Source organism: Meles meles, chromosome 10 (genome assembly GCF_922984935.1).
Source record: "Meles meles chromosome 10, mMelMel3.1 paternal haplotype, whole genome shotgun sequence".
Lineage (NCBI taxonomy): Eukaryota > Metazoa > Chordata > Mammalia > Carnivora > Mustelidae > Meles > Meles meles.
In genome coordinates, this window is record NC_060075.1 from 9,607,477 (window position 1) to 9,625,172 (window position 17,696).

General features: G+C 35.0%; 1 pseudogene; it reads right to left on the reverse strand.

Moving 5' to 3' along the window:
• Positions 1-11,942: 11,942 nt before the first annotated feature.
• The window catches only part of LOC123952144, a 66,188-nt pseudogene continuing 60,434 nt past the window's right edge, over positions 11,943-17,696 (reverse strand).

The following is a 17,696-nucleotide window of genomic DNA, read 5'->3' on the forward strand; positions in this document are numbered from 1 at the left end:
AAACATAGCATATTCCTCGTATTTCCTTGTAAATAAATTCATTCCTTTTTCTGTAGTCATTGTGATACTTTATCAGAGGTTAAATTTAACATCTCTCAATTGGTTTAGTGGCCTATTTGTAAAGGCTGGTGGGGGGGTGGTCTGGTGATCTTGTTTGATTAGCAGTGTTCTTAAACAAGCATAGCATTTTGACAAATTTGGATGTTTTCATTTAATTTCAAAAGCTATTTAATTTCCAAGGGCTAGTTTTTTTGAGAATGTTATTGCCTGTTCACATAAAATAGAAGAGCCAGTGTTAACAACAGGCTTCACTTTGAACATACTGTTGAGGCTCCGAGCTTTGTTGAAAAGATCATGCCAATTTGCGATGACATTCCCAATAGAAAAAAATGGAAAACTTTGTTACAACCATCACTCACATATTTTGTCAATTTTTGATCGTGTTTTCTTCCCTGGTTATTGATGTAACTATTCTTAAATAGTTTTAGTTTTTTTTTTTCTACAATTAAAGTCAGTGCATTGCTCAAAGAATCTTACATGCATGAATTTTTCTTTCTTTTTTTTTTTTTTTTGAGTGTGCTAGATCATTTTTTTTTAAGGGAGGGGGAGAGAAAGAGAGAAAGCAAGTGGGTGGGGAGGAACAGAGGAAGAGGGAGAGAGAGAATCTTAAGCAGGCTCCATGCCCAGCACAGAGCCCCATGAAGGACTCGATCTCACAACCCTGAGATCAAGACCTGAGCCTCAGTCAAGAGGTGGACGCTTACTGAATGAGCCATCTAGGTGCTCCAAGATCGCTCCCCCCTGCCTCAGTCTTCCACCTCTTCCTTATTTATATTAATCTAATATAGTTGTGTTTTTAAAGAAATAGAATGTGGGATTCCTGGGTGGCTCAGTCCTTAAGTGTCTGTCTTTGGCTCCAGTCATGATCCCGGGGTCCTGGGATTGAGGCCTGCGTGGGGCTCCCTGCTCAGCAGGAAGCCTGCTTCTCCCTCTCCCACTCCCCCTGCTTGTGTTCCCTCTCTCAAAAGTATATAATGAATAAAACAATGATAGAATGGGACTTCAAAGGATGTAAGAATTAAAACGAAGGGTGAGTTATTCTGAATTAAAAGTGGAAGGATTTTTTACTATTGAAATAGGTACTTAATAGATAGCTTTTTGTTTACAAATAAAGGATTATTAAAATTTATGGAAATACTTAATATTGATGTTAAGACAGCTGTGAGAAGGGAGGCGTTAGCAGATAGTTCCCAGCTGTTAACTGCTTTAAGTTCTGCTTCAGTCACGACAAACTGAGATCTCGCTTTGCTGATAACCACTGCCAATGCTGAGCAAGGTGGTGTAGTTGAGGATTTGCTTTTCCAGGGTGGATTGCCGTCAGTGTTTGAGCAGGTAAGTCAGTGTTTGAGGAGATAAGAGTTGCAACAGGGACTGCTAATTAATTGGGTTTCAAAAGTAAGTTTGTTTGAAAAGATTGCTTCTCACAGCTAAAAATACTCATCTTCTCCTTCTTTGGCACAGGATTTACAGTTCTGTCTCCATTCTTCAACCTCTTTAAAACTCATCAGAGTTTTCTACCTCCTTCAGGAGGCTTCCTCCCACAACAAGAGTCAGCATTTATATTCCTTGTGACTGTTCTTTGGATTATGTGATTTCTTGTTAGCATTTGATTATATTCAACTTAGCACTTTTCTTGCTGTATTTTTGCATTATTTCCTAATTTGAAAGTGCCGGACATGTCATCTTTTTCCAAATAGTGTAACTTCTTGCGGAGGAATGATGTCAAATATTTGTTTTGTATCTACTTTTTTTTTTGTCCCAAACTATTGTAACTTCTAACAGGGATGAACCATGTCAAGTATTTAAACAACCAGGAGAATGTTTCAAGTTTCATAACACTTTTATTAAATTGAACTGACAGATAATCTACTGTGGGTAATACTGTTCTTGGTGCTATCTTCAGTTAATATGGCTGAATGAATGGAGTGAGTCATTCATGGATACTGAATTTTATATGTATGTTTTCCATGAATAAAATTCACTATCTATGAAAATGACTCTATTGAGGATCTGAAGATTAAATAAAAGTATAAAGTAAAGCACATCTGTTTTCTCTTGTAGTGTTGGAATTTAGTTATAGCTCCATGTGAGAAAACATTACGTATCTATAGTTTTCACTTAAATATAATTTGCTTTCTTTGTCTTTCATCCTTCTTTTACCTCTCTAAATTCCATTGGTGATATAAACAGGTGCTATGAACTCCCACTCCAGTTTTTATATCTCAGACTGAAGAAGCCAGGCATATTTGCATGACCTTAAGTGAAGTAAAGATCAGACTAACTTGTACAGTTGCATCCTATCTTTGCACAATCTACATACTGGGTATTAAAGACTTTCAAGACTCTTTTAAGAGTTAATAAAGAGACATGAGGGCATTAAACAACAGTGGTATTTTTACAAAATCAATCAATTATATATTTATAAATATATAATTTAAATTAAAAATGTGTATTATCATGAATTATATATCTTTATATATAATTGAATCAGCATTATTTAGAAATCCCTTCAATATTATGTTTTATTTATTTTTATTTGTGTGTAAGAGTAGTAAAATATGGGAGTGCATGGTGGCTCAGTGGGTTAAGCCTCTGCCTTCCGCTCAGGTCATGATCTCAGGGTCCTGGGATCGAACCCTGCATTGGGCTCTCTGCTCAGCAGGGAGCCTGCTTCCCCCTCTCTCTCTGCCTACTTGTGATCTCTCTCTCAGATAAATAAATTAAAAATCTTTAAAAAAAGAGTAGTAAAATATGAACATATGACATGACAAAACAATTTTTTTTAAAGATTTTATTTCTTTATTTGACAGACAAAGAGCACAAGTAGGCAGAGTGCCAGGCAGAGAGAGAGGGCGAAACAGGCTCCCTGCTGAGCAGAGAGTGAGATGCAGGGCTCCATCCCAGGACCCTGAGATCATGACCTGAGCTGAAGGCAGAGGCTTTAACCCATTGAGCAACCCAGACGCCGGACAAAAACAATTTTTACATCATACTTGCTTCAAGTCTTGCATGTATTCACTTACTCATGGAACAAATATTAAGTCCTTACTATGTTCCAAGCTTTGTTTTAAGCTCTTGGAATATGCTGGTAAGTAAAAGAGGGAAAAAAAATAATCTCTGTCCTCAAGGATTTAGATTGTTCAATCCTTGAAAATCCAAATGATTGCACTCTTGCATACATATGAAATTTTTATTGTTCTTTTTTTTAATTTTTTTTTAAGATTTTATTTATTTATTTATTTGACAGAGAGAGAGATCACAAGTAGGCAGAGAAGCAGGCAGAGAGGAGGAAGCAGGCTCCCTGCGGAGCAGAGAGCCTGATGCGGGGCTCAATCCCAGGACCCTGAGATCATGACCTGAGCCTAAGGCAGCGGCTTAATCCACTGAGCCACCCAAGCGCCCCAATTTTTATTGTTCTAATTCCAGGTAAAATTGAACTGCTTGAGTCAATGAGGTAAAACATTGTTGGTCTTACATGTGAATTATTTATCGTCACATCAACGTGGTATTTAATAGCTTAAAATCCACATTGAAACCTGTCTTTGTGGGTAGTATTTGTGGGTAACCGAGGTAAGAACATCTATACATAGTCAAGAACACTGTGGAAATCTACAAGGGCATCAATGCCATATTAAAAGTACAGATGTTCATAAAAACAGATGATAGGTTCTGTAGTCACAGACACATGTGTACACATACAACCTCTGTGAGTATGTGTTTGTGTGTGTGTCCCACAAGCTGATGGTGTAAGTGCAGAAATTAAAGACTTAGTAACTACCAGTTTTCTTGGGGTACACGCCTCTCATCACCACACAAAAGTGCTGGCTTAAGGCAGAGCATTTCAAGAAAGCTGCAATTGCATTCCTTCAGGCAGATATATGACAGATGAAATGAGAAAAGATGGATTTAATACTAATAATTCAAGGAAGTTGTCAGCTGTTCTTACTTTTTTGGGAGCAGCCTTAGGGGAAAAAGAGAAATTACCAACTAAGATATGGTTGTGGGAATCAACAAAAAGGAAACAAAGAGGATTCTGCTAATACAATAGCACTTTCATCTAAACCAACTGCATTAATGCGAAAGTAGAGTGCTCAATTAGAAGAGTGGCAGTGTACTTTTGGGGAGATGTTTTTTTTTGCATTTGGAATTTTAATTAGGTAAACTGTTCAATTCTGTTCCCTAAAAACCAAACGAAAGTAATAGAGTAATTGAACTGAAAAAAAAAATTAAGGCATTTGAGGCCAGGTAATAATCCATATGGAAAGAAATTACATATTCTCTAGCTCTGTTGAAACAATGGATAAAAAAGATCAATTAGTACATTAAATTAGCCAGTCAATATTCTACTTTATTTTTAATTATCTTTGTTTCTTCTTAACTCCGCAATACATGGTGTATACCCACACTTGGATGTATCTTCATGCAGTATTTTTCATAAGCAAAACTTACTAGTGACTTGAAAACTGTAAAAACAAAACTGCTATAGCTTTTGAGAACTAGCCTAACGAGAATAGTCAGTATAAAATTTATAGATGATAACATAGCCACAGGAATCTGTTTTGAGCTCTAGATTAATGTAATGGGGAGAGTTTAGGAATTATGCCAAAATTTCAGTGCTACACTTATTGGTAGTATGATGCTGTACACGGCTATTTCAATATTTTAAAAAAGGAAGGAGTCCTAACTTCCTTGGAATATATTTTTTTAAGATTTTATTTATTTATTTGACAGAGATCACAAGTAGGCAGAGAGGCAAGTAGAGAGAGAGAGGAAGAGAAGCAGGCTCCCCTCTGAGCAGAGAGCCTGATGCAGGGCTTGATCCCAGGACCCTGAGATCACGACCTGAGCCAAAGGCAGAGGCTTAACCCACTGAGCCACCCAGGCACCCCTTCTTTTTTTTTTTTTTTTGTAATGGACTTTTAAAGGATGACATTTATATAAAAGTGTACCTATTATTAATATAGAGCATTTCAGATACTGACTCCTCTGAAAACAAGTCACCCAATCTAAGAAACAGAGCACCCACTAACACCCTAAAAGCCCTTCTTATACTCCCTTTCAGTCTCTGTCACCTCTTAAGTTTAGCTACTATTATTTTTTTTCTACTTTTTAAAATTGAGGTGAAACTTAATAACAAGTAATTAGCCATTTAAAAAATACAAGACTGGTAGTTAGTACATTCACAATGTTGTAAAGTCAAATCATTCTTTATCAAATGCCAAAACATTCTTACCACCTCAAAAGAAAACTCCATACCCTTTAAGTAGTCACTTCCCACTTTTCTCCCTCTTGCATCTAGTAATCACTAAACTCTGCTATTAGTCACTATGGATTTACCTCTTCTGGATACTTCATATAAATGGAATTATATACTACGTGTCTTTCTTCTCTTACTTAATGTGCATATTTTGAGGTCCATCCATGTTGTAGCATGTATCAAGGCTTCATTCCCTTTTGTACCTTCATGACTTCACAATAACAATAACAACAAATTCAGCTGAATATTGACAAAGAACTTGAACAGACATTTCTCCAAAGAAGTTGGACAAAGGATTAATAAGAATATGGAAACTTGCTCAACATCATTAGTCATTAAGTAAATGAAAATCAAAACTACAAGGTAGTACTTTTTGATGAGTAGTAAAAAAATAGGAAAGGAAGACTAATAAAAAGTAGAGAAAACACAAAAAATGGGGAAGAAGTGTTGACAATGATGAATGGGGAAATTTGAATCCTTATACACTGTTGGTGAGAATGTGCAGTAATGAAAACACTGTGGAAAGCAGTTTGGTGGTATTTAGTCTTTCATCATTAAATATGCCATTAACTATAAGATTATTGGTATTTTTTATCAAGTCGAAGAAATTCCTGGCTATTCTCACTTTTTGTTGTTGTGCTGTTTGTTGTTTGGTGAATAGGTGTTGAATATTGTCCAGTACTTTTTCTACGTCAGTTAATGTGATCTTTTTACTTTTTCTTTACCCCAATAATATGGTAGGTGGATTACAATGATTGTTTTCCAAATATTGAACCATCCTTCTATCCCTGAGATAAACCTCATGTGACAGTGTATGTAATTATTTTTATAGATTGCTGAAATGTATTTGATAATGTTTTGTTAGAGGCTTTGGCATCTATATTCAGGAGAGATACTGGTCCATACTTTTCTTCTTTATTCTTTGGCTAATTTGTGTATTAAGGTAATATTCACTCATAAAATGAATTGGGATGTGTTCTCAATTCTGTTTTCAGAAGATCAAGTAGAATTAGTGTTAACATTTTTGGTAGGATTCTTTGGGGAAATTATCTGGACCTGGAAATTTCTTTTCAGGAGATTTTAAAATTATGAATCCAATTTCTTTAGTAATTATAAAGCTTTTCAAAACTTCTGTTTCATAATGGGTGACTTAATAAGTTTTTTTAATTTCTTTTCAGCATAACAATATTCATTTTCACCACACCCAGTGCTCCATGCAATATGTGCCCTCCCTAATACCCACCACCTTGTTCCCCCAACCTCTCACCCCCTGCCCCTTCAAGACCCTCAGGTTGTTTTTCAGAGTCCATAGTCTCTCATGGTTCACCTCCCCTTCCAATTTCCCTCAACTCCCTTTTCTCCATCTCCCCATGTCCTCCATGTTATTTGTTATTCTCCACAAATAAGTGAAACCATATGATACTTGACTCTGCTTGACTTATTTCATTCAGCATAATCTCTTCCAGTCCTGTCCATGTTGCTACAAAAGTTGGATATTCATCCTTTCTGATAGAGGCATAATACTCCATAGTGTATATGGACCACATCTTCCTTATTCATTCATCCGTTGAAGGGCATCTTGGTTCTTTCTACAGTTTGGCGACCGTGACCATTGCTGGGCATATTGCTGCTATAAACACTGGGGTACAGATGGCCCTTCTTTTCACTACATCTATATCTTTGGGGTAAATACCCAGTAGTGCAATTTCAGGGTCATAGGAAAGCTCTATTTTTAATTTCTTGAGGAATCTCCACACTGTTCTCCAAAGTGGCTGCACCAACTTGCATTCCCACCAACAGTGTGAGAAGGTTCCCCTTTCTCCACATTCTCTCCAACACATGTTGTTTCCTGTCTTGCTAATTTTGGCCATTCTAACTGGTGTAAGGTGGTATCTGAATATGGTTTTAATTTGAATCTCCCTGATGGCTAGTGATGATGAATATTTTTTCATGTGTCTGATAGCCATTTGTATGTCTTCATTGGAGAAGTGTCTGTTCATATCTTCTGCCCATTTTTTGATATGATTATCTGTTTTGTGTGTGTTGAGTTTGAGGAGTTCTTTATAGATCCTGGATATCAACCTTTTAATGCCATTCTGATCAAAATTCCACTGGTATTTTTCAAAGAGCTGGAGCAAATAATCCTAAAATTTGTATGGAATCAGAAGAGACCCCACATTGCTAAGGAAATGTTGAAAAACAAAAATAAAACTGGCGGTATCACGTTACCTGATTTCAAGCTTTACTACAAAGCTGTGATCACCAAGACAGCATGGTACTGGAATAAAAACAGACACATAGACCAGTGGAACAGAGTAGAGAGCCCAGATATGGACCCTCAACTCTATGGTCAAATAATCTTCGACAAAACAGGAAAAATTATACAGTGGAAAAAAGACAGTCTCTTCAATAAATGGTGCTGGGAAAACTGGACAGCTATATGTAGAAGAATGAAACTTGACCTTTCTCTTACACCGTACACAAAGATAAACTCGAAATGGATAAAAGACCTCAACATGAGACAGGAATCCATCAGGATCCTAGAGGAGAACATAGGCAGTAACCTCTTTGATATCTGCCACAGCAACTTCTTTCAAGATATGTCTCCAAAGGCAAAGGAAACAAAAGCGAAAATGAACTTTGGGGACTTCATCAAGATGAAAAGCTTCTGCTCAGCAAAGGAAACAGTCAACAAAACAAAGAGGCAAGCCACGGAATGGGAGAAGATATTTGCAAATGACAGTACAGACAGAAGGTGACTTAATAAGTTTTTTTTTTTTTTAAGAACTACTTCACTTCATCTAAGTTGTCCAATCTATCTGTGTAGTGTTGTTTTTATTATTACCTTGTGTTTTTAATAATGAGGGATCTCTACTGATATCCCATTTCATTGTTGATATTGCTAATTTCTGTCTTCTCTCTCTTCTTTGTCAATATTGCTAGAAGCTTGTTAAATTTATTGATCTTTACAAAGAATCAGCTCTTTGTTTTGTTGATTTTCTCAATTACTTTCTGTTTTTTCAAATTCATTAATTTGGGCTCTTACTCCATTCCTTCTGCTTGTTTTAAGGTTTATTTTGTTCTTATATTTCGTTTCTCTAATGAAAGTTTAGATTCTTATTTAGAGATTTTACTTTTTTTTTTAAATGTAAGCATTTTTTAAATGTAAGCAGTTCCCTTGCAGCACTGCTTTTTGTCTTAAAATTTTGTATAGGTTGTGCTTTCAATTTCATTCATTCATTGACGCATTTTTAGAAATTTCTTCTGAGATTTGCTCTTTGACGAATGGGTTATTTAGAATTATGTTGTTCAATGGCCAAGTGTTTGGGGATTTTTCTGTTATCATTCTCAATTGATATCTAGATTGATTCCATTGTAGTTGTATATATTCTGAATTATTTCAGTTATTTCAGATATACTGAGGTTTGTTTTATGGCCCAGGGTATGGTATTTTTTGGTGTTTGTTGTATAGAAACTTGAAAATAATGTATATTCTGGTGTTGCGGGGTGGAGTTTTCTGTAATGTTTATGATACCCTATTGGTTGATGGTATTGTTGTGTTCTTCTATATCCTTGCTAATTTTCTCTCTAGTTCTTGTAATATTTCTTGAGAGGAGGAAAATCTCCAGCTATAATTGAGCATTTTTCTACTTCTCTCTGTTTATTAGTGATTACTTCACATATTTTGCAGCACTTCTGTTTGGTGCATACACATTTAGGATTGCTGTATCTTCTTGGTAAATAGATTCTCTTACCAATATGTAATTTCCCTTTCTTTCTCTGGTAATTTTCTTTGTTCTGAATTCTACTTTATATGAAATTAATATAGCCATTCATCCTTCCTTTTGGTTAATATGCTCATGATCTATTCGTTTCCATAGTTTTACTTTTAACATCCCTGTGTCATTTTCTGGAAATGAGTTTCTTAGATAGACATTTAGTTAGGTTCATGTCATTAACCACTCTTCAATTCTCTGTCTTTTACCTTCTGTATTTAGAATATCTATGTTTAATATAATAACTGATAATTTTAGGACTGAAGTCCACAATTTCATTTTTTTGTTTTCTGTTTCTGAATTTTTTTTTGTTTGCTTGCTTATTTCTGTTTTATTGTTTCTGCCTCTCTTTGGGTTCCTTGAACAAATTTACAGTTCCCTTTTTATTTAGCACTGTTGTTTTTGAATGTATCCCTTTGTGTAGCTCTTTTAGTAATTACTCTAGGTGTTACACATACATACTTATTTAATCTGTTACTATATTATACATATATATATATTTTAAGTATAAATTATAAATATCAAGACTTAGAAAGTCTGTTGTATTTATCCATATGTTTATTTATCATGTTTTTCATGTTTTTTCCCTTTTTGATGTTCTAAGTTTCATTCTTTTATAATTTCCTTTCTGTTGAGAGAATTTTCTTTAGCCATTCTCTTAGTGTGTGTGTGTGTGTGTGTGTGTGTGTGTGTGTGTGTGTGTGTATGTGTGTATGGCATGCATATATATACATATATATGACAAATTCTAGTTTTCCTTCATCCAGTTATATCTTGATTTCCCCTTCTTTACTAAAGTGTATTTTCACTGAATATAAGATTCTGGGTTGATAGTTCTTTTGTTCATAACTTGGAAATACAGTGCCTCTTTCTTACTGTCCTTTGCTTATTTCTTCTGTTTTCATTAGAATTAATTTTCCCCTGGAGTTAAGGTGGGTTTTCTGCCCCTCCCACTGCTACTTTCAAGATTTGTTTTCTGTCTTTAATTTTTCAGAAGTTTAATTTAATGTGTCTTGCTGTGATTTATCCTTATTAGAGTTTGCTCAGCTTCTTAAATCCATAGCTGTTGTTGTTGTTGTTTTGTTTTGTTTTTGCCAAATTTAAGAAGTTTTTAACCATTATTTTATTGAATGTTTTTTTAGTCCCATCTTCTTCCTCCTCTTTTCCTCCTGGGATTTTAGATCTTTTGTTATAATCCCACATGTCCCTCAGGCTCTGTCCCTCTTTTGTTTTTGTTTTGTTTTATTTTGTTTTAAAGTGCATTTTCTCTCTGTTGTTTCAGCCAGGTAATTCCTTTTTCTTTTACGTTTTTTAAATTTTTATTTTATTTTTTTTCAGTGTTCCAAAATTCATTGTTTATGCACCACACCCTGTGCTCCATGCAATACATGCCCTCCATCATACCCATCACCAGGCTCACTCAACCCCCCCACCCCTTTCCCCTCCAAAACCTTCAGTTTGTTTCTCAGAGTCCACAGTCTCTCATGGCTTATTCCCCCCTCCAATTTCCCCCAACTCACTTCTCCTCTCCATCTCCCAATGTCCTCCATGTTAGGTAATTTCTATTCAATCTTCCAGTCTAATAATTATTCTTCTGTCCTATTCGTTGTGTGAAATCCATCCATTGTGTTTTAAAACTTTTGTTACTATGGTTTTATGTCTTTCAGTTTCCATTTGTTTCTTGTTTATATCTTCTATTTCTTTAATAAGGCTTTCTGCTTATTTTATGAGACACTCTAATTTTTAATACAGTTGTTTCAAGAAGGAAAAAAATGCCTGTTACTTTCACATGTGAGTGGAAGTCCAGGTTTCCTGTTCAGCTTCCATTGATATCCTGAGGTGGTGGGCAGAGGACCATCATTACTGTTGGGCCAGGTTAAGAGTTTAGAACCCCCACTAGGCTTCTCTCAGTACCACTCCTTTGTTAGTGGTCTTGACACTGCGTCCACTGATGCTGTGTGAATGGGGATTTTTACTTCCAAAATGTGAGGAAAGTCCCACCTTTTCAGTCAGCCTCCTTGATATCACCCCAGTGGGGACAAGAGGGGCATTTTTTTTACTATTGGGTGGGGGTAGAATCTCTGATTTTCACATGACTCAAGTAACACCACGAGAGATTTTTTTTTTCTATGTTTCTTGGTTTTTCTGTGTTGCCAGTTTCTCTAGCACCCAGTCTTGTTTATGCATGTTATAAAGAAATCCTAGGAAAATCATCACATATCATTTTTTAAGGGTCAAGATTCCTAGCTTTTTCTGCCTTCTTTCCACCTTTCAAATTCTTTTTAGGTTTCCTTTATATATTTAAACCTATGTAAACCCGGGGGAAAAAAAATTGTGTGTCTTCAGGGGTTTTAGTTGTAATCATCAGGAGAAATAGAAAGCTATCTACTCCAAGAGTATGAATTCTCATAAAGTAGATTTTTTTTAAAGATTTTATTTATTTATTTGACAGAGAGAAGGAAGAGAAGCAGGCTCCCCACTGAGCAGAGAGCCCGATGTGGGGTTTGATCCCAGGACCCTGGGATCATGACCTGAGCTGAAGGAAGAGGCTTTAACCCACTGAGCCACCCAGGTGCTCCTAAAGTAGATCTTAACTATCTTACTAAGAACCCTCCATGGGTGGAGGAAAGAAAGAAAAGAAGTTTTAAACTCTGAATTTTATTTAGGATAACTTGAAAAATCTGGAGCCAGCTAATAAAATACTCTAGGATGAATATAAATGTTTGCATTTAATTTTATGTATTGTGGGTGTATATGTGTGTGTGCGTGTGTGTGTATCCTGTAAAACACTTCCACTGACTATTTTATTCAGAGAAAAATAAACAGAAGGAGACAAACAAAAATTCTGGTCATTTGCAGTATCTATCAGCTTTCAGTTTTGTTCTATCCAGAAGTGATTGATGAAAAATCCATCATTCTAGGCCTTTTGAGAATTTTACTGTCTCCTTTACTTATTTTAAGTTAGTGGACTTAGAAACTCTGACATTTCTTTGCACAACTGATTTCACATTATCTAACATTTCTTTTGTCTTCTTCTGGAATATCATCTTTTTTCTTAGTTTCACTTTCAGCACAGGATGTAAGCTTTATCTTTCTTCTCCTGATGTTTTGCTTTTTGCCTCCGTATTGCCTGCTTCATTGCATCTACTAAAGCAGCTATTTGAGGCCAATAAAACATTTTCTCATCCTGAAAGACCAGTTCCCATTGTTGTCTTGGTCCAGTTGCATCCAAAAACCCCATAATAAGTCCACATGAATTGATACCAAGGTATCAATGGAGACATAGCCAGATTTCAGTGTAATTCAGGAATCAGGCAGGATGATAGTTGTAAACTGCTCTGAAGGACTAGGGCCCTCATCAGTTTCTTTATGTGGCACTCCCAGTATAAAAAGTCCATTCTCAAGTGTATGTATGTACATTCCTTTAGCCATTTCAGTTGCTCTGGTCCCTGAAATTTCACTGAAGTTTGTTCTGCTCCAACAGATTACAACAATACCAAGTTGAGTTTCTTCATATTTTTCTTTTCTTTTTTTTTTCTTCTTCTCTTTACTTTTTTTCTTCTTTCTCTTAGCCTTGGTTCCCTCGAATAGGAGTTTGGTGGCATTGACATAGGAATATTCAGCTTTGGTTCTGGTTATACTCTATATGAAGAAGTAGGAGTTGATTAAGAGCAAAATACCTCCACTGGAGTAAAAGTGAGTAAAAGAGGCCATAAAGTGGGTAAAGGAGGCCATAAAAGGAAGAAAGAGTGCAAATGCTCTGAAAAAGCATGCAACAAGAGGAGTGGACATGTCCCTCCTGAGTCCCTGGTGTCTCTCACCCTGCACTTAATTATATTTTTAAAAGTCTCCTTATTTTTCAAAATTTCTTTCCAAAGCTCTCTTCACCTTCCCTTAATAAAACCCTCTCTCAGGAGCACCTGGGTGGCTCAGTTGTTTTTAAGTGTCTGACTCTTGATCTCAGCTCAGGTCTTGATCTCAGGGTCATGAATTTAATCCCTTAAACAAAAAAATAGTAAAATAATAAAAAATAAGACCTTGTCTCAAAACAATATTTTGTTGGTAATCTTTGAGTTATTAAAGATTGTTGGTTGTTAAGCAAGAATTGCCATTACTCTTATGGACCATTGTCCAAAGTTTTTCTAATTCAGATAATTCAAATAAAGGCCAATTTAACCCATATCCAATGCCACTCTTTATCTTTCATGAATAATTAGAGGAAGAAAGAAGTCCTGTGATGAATCTTTGGTGCTGTGACTCATGATTTGAGGAAAGCTTTCCCAGAATACCTCTTAAAATTATATTTATGTGGCTTTATAAAGTACTTTTATTTGCCAGATAAATTCGCTGTTAGTGAGAGGCATGCGCGCATGTGTGTGTGTGTGTGTGTATGTCTGTGTGTTTGCATGTCTGGCTTAATGTTAGAAAAGTTGTATTTAAAAGAGAAACAGAGAAAAAATCTCATGTAATGCTCAAAAATAATGTATTCAGAATTTTAGGATCTTGGGACTTACTTAAAATGAACAGTGTCTCATGCTTGTACCTTAATATCATTCCTATTTTACACATTCTTCTGGAAGACCACAGTTTAAGACGCAACAATTTTTCACTAGAAGCAAAGTTGGAATTCTCCACATGAACCTATGTGAAAGTTGCTCTTAGGAGTAACCTAGAAATATTTGACTAGTGGAAATTGGTACCTTCAACACTGTTAGATAATCTCAAATTAGATTCCAAAGTAAGTATAATAATTCAGTTTCCAAAATATCATATAAATTTTTCTTTGATACCCAGACTGTTTCACATCAAGAGACTTCAATTTTGGTCAATATGATGGGCATAAATAGTATATCACTTTCTAAAAAAATTGCATTTCTCCACTTTTGATATTGAGCAATTTTCATGTAGATAGAAACCAATTCAGTTTTTATATAGTTTCTTTCTGCACGATTTTCTAATTTTTCAGTTGGATTGACTTTTAATGATTTGTCATGTCTTTAAATGTATTCTAATCACAAAATGATCATTTTAAATATATGTTAAAATTGTCTTCTTACAGAGTATAATTTGTCTTTCTACTTTGAATACGACTTTTTTGAGATTTTCAGTGTACTCAAATTTATTAATGTTTTCCTTCATTTTTGTTTCTTAATTTTTCTCTTTAAAAAACCTTTTTAAAAAAAATCTCAGGTTATAAGACATTTCCCCATACTTTTTTTTTAAAGGAGCTTTCCCCCTCCTTAGGTTTTTAATTAATTTACTGATTATTTTTGTATGTGTTATGAACCTGAGGCTTTAGATGTAATAGTAGTTTCCTATTTTTGCCTGACAGTTTTCCACAAACTTAGCAACTTAAGACACCACCCATTTATTACTGCACAGTACTGTAAGTCAAAAGTCCGAGTGGGCATTACTGGGCGCTCTACGTAATGTCTCACAAGTTTGAGACCCAAGTGTCACTGGAATAGCCTCTTACTTTTGGGGGCTTTGGGAAAGAATCTATTTTCAAGTTCCTTTAGGTTAATTGGTAGAATTCAGTACAGATCTGTCATAGGACTAGGTCTTAATTTTCTTGTTGGATGTCAACCAGGATCATTCTCTGCTTCTAGAACTGACTCAACTTCTTTCCATATAACCTCCTCCTTCTTTAAATCAGCAATGAAATCTCTTTCCCTCCCTCTTTCTCATAATATCCTTCTTAAACTTAGATTTCTCTTACTTCCTCTTTCATTTTCACCCTGAGAAAATACTGCTTTTAAAGTAATCACCTGATTAGGCTTGATCCACCCAGATAATCTGTTGATCATGTGGTCAATTGATTAGTAACCGTAATTACATCTGCAAAATATCTTTTATCATATAATGTATACCAATCATGGATGTAATAACAGAAAGTGGAGATCATGGGTTGGTCCATCTTGGAATTCTTCTTGCCACAGAAGTGTTCTGTGGGATGGATTTGTTATCCATTTATTTGAGATTTTCCTTATGGCTTTTGTTTGAATCTTCCCCATAGAGAGCTGAGAGAGTGAGAGAGAGAGTTTCAGACCACATGCTTCCTAAAACTATTAAAATTATATTAAAATAATCTTTTTAAATTCTGTATTTTAACTTTGTAGTATAGTCAAGAATGTAACATAGTATTTTTGCACATAATTTTTACCCCAGTTATAAAAACTTTATATATATGTCTATTTTTAATGTATTTAACTTAATAATTGACAAAAATTATAAGATACATATTCTGTCCTCCTGTTGAGGAGATTTAGATCACTTTCATGAATATGCATTCCATCCATAGTGAAATTTTTTTCCATATTGAATTTAAGGCAGTAACTTAATTATGACCATGTTGATAGGATAGGAAAAAGAACAGAAGTTTTTGTGTGTTTAGCATTTTCAGAAACTAATGTTGTGCAGGAAACATTAATTTTTTTTCATTCTTAATTCTAACAAATGCAGCCAAGTTGTGTTATATTTTCCAATTGAATTATGTAGCTTTTAATATATACATATAAAGAGTGTGTGTGTGTGTATATATATGTATATGTATATATATAAAGAATATATACATACAAATATATATAGAGATATAATATATATAAAATATATATAAAGAATATATACATACAAAGAATATATATATATATATATATATTTTTTTTTTTTTTTCCTTTCTTTCTTTGTTCTCAAGGCCACTCTTCAGGACTGGGCCCTAGAGATCATCAAAGCAACATAATCATTTCAAATGTAAATCAGTGAAACCTATCAAGATAAAATGTCTTACCTAAACTTACATTTACTTGACTCTCAAATCTAGGCCATGTGGCTTAGCCTTGTCTTTGTGACATTATGCTAGCTTATCAAGTCATTCAACTTTATAACTCTGGTTATATAGCACAAATTATTTGAAGGTTATAAATCATGTGTTAAGTTCTAAGATATAGAATGGTTGACTATTTGGGAAAAAAAATGTCATGTAAAGAAAAATCATCCACTTGTTGTAAACTGATTTCTCTTTTATGTGAATGGAAAGTAACTCTGTCTAAGTTCTATTTCTTAATTGAACCTTTTCTTCAGACATTTAATCCAAGTTCAGTTAAATGTTGATGGAATATGGCAATGGCACAGCTATACCTCTTCCATTCTAGACTTTCCTTTTCATAGATTTGATATTTTTATATCTTTGACATTTCAAGCTATGGGATATTTTATATACCTTATTCATAAAATCACTGCAAACAAATGTAATCCAATCTCTGTTGGAAAAAGATGTCGTCTTTTCTTCCAAAGCACCTGGGCACCTTGCTTTTCTTTGGTTTCCCTGGGAGATGATGTCACTTTTTGGTGTGTTGCATCAACCTTTTCTTCCTAACTCTGTCTATCCTGCATATTTCCCACCCCACAATTATTCTCACCTTTACAATCTTGTCTTTTAAATATGGCCGTAAATCCGCTTTCTCATTACTTTTCTCCTGCTTCAGTCAGCCCTAGAAGTGAGCATGTTGGGTTAAGAATATTGAAACACCACGAAAAATACCACACTGGTGTGTGTTAACATACAGTTAGCCCCACTTGGAGCCAGGGCTAAATTACTACCCAATTAATATGGGACAGTAAAGGAAGGAGGTGGGAAGAGATGGGTGATGAGATTCAAGAGCTGCTGTAACACCTTCCACCAGTTACCAATTTGTCCTGCTAGAATAGTTGAATGGACGATGGCACACTCAACCGCAATGAATGTGAAAGTGGTGTAAGAAGTGTGTTGTGAACTAGAAGCTGGGAGGCTTATGAAGGCTGTTATGATAGAATGTTATGGGGTAAAAACTGAGCTAAAGAATTAGACCTGAGAATGAAAAAGACTGTTTTTAGAGAATACCTGAGCAAATCTTGATGGTTAAACAGATAAGAGGAATTAGGGAGACAAAAAACTGAAAGACAACTGTGCTGTTCTGTTCTTACATGACCATCACCAAATAGGAAACTCTGAAATAAATTTGGATTGGGAGAGGAGGATGTAAGTTTGATTGAAGATAATATCAGTTAAAAGTCATGATGCTGTGAAAGAAAATCATATGAACCTATGACTTATGGAAGAAACATCAGAAATAAGTTCTTTTAGAATACTGCTGTTTTATAAGCTGTATGAGATATACAAACAAAATGGAATATTAAGTAATTTAAAAGAAAATATATAGCTTTAATTCTTTTCATCAGTGTCTTAACAATCTTAAAAAAATATTTCAGAAGATTTAACAGAAGTTCCCACATGATTGCCCTGATTCACCCAATTCCAGCCATGTAGGCCTCCCTGTTTACGTCATGGTTGTTTTCACCACAGGACCTTTGCTCTGGCTTTACTCTGTACTTGGCTTATCCTCCTGAATATTCACATGGCTAATACCCTCACTGCCTACAAGTTTGTGACCAAATGAACCTTCTTGAAGTTGTCTCACTATCCTTTTAAAAACTGAAGCCTTTTCCCCCAATACTGAGCTCCCAATCCTGCTCTACCTTTTTATAGTTCTTGACACGTTCTGACATACAACTTATTAATTATGTTTATTGGTCATTGTCTGCTTAGTCTGCTAGAAGTCAAACTT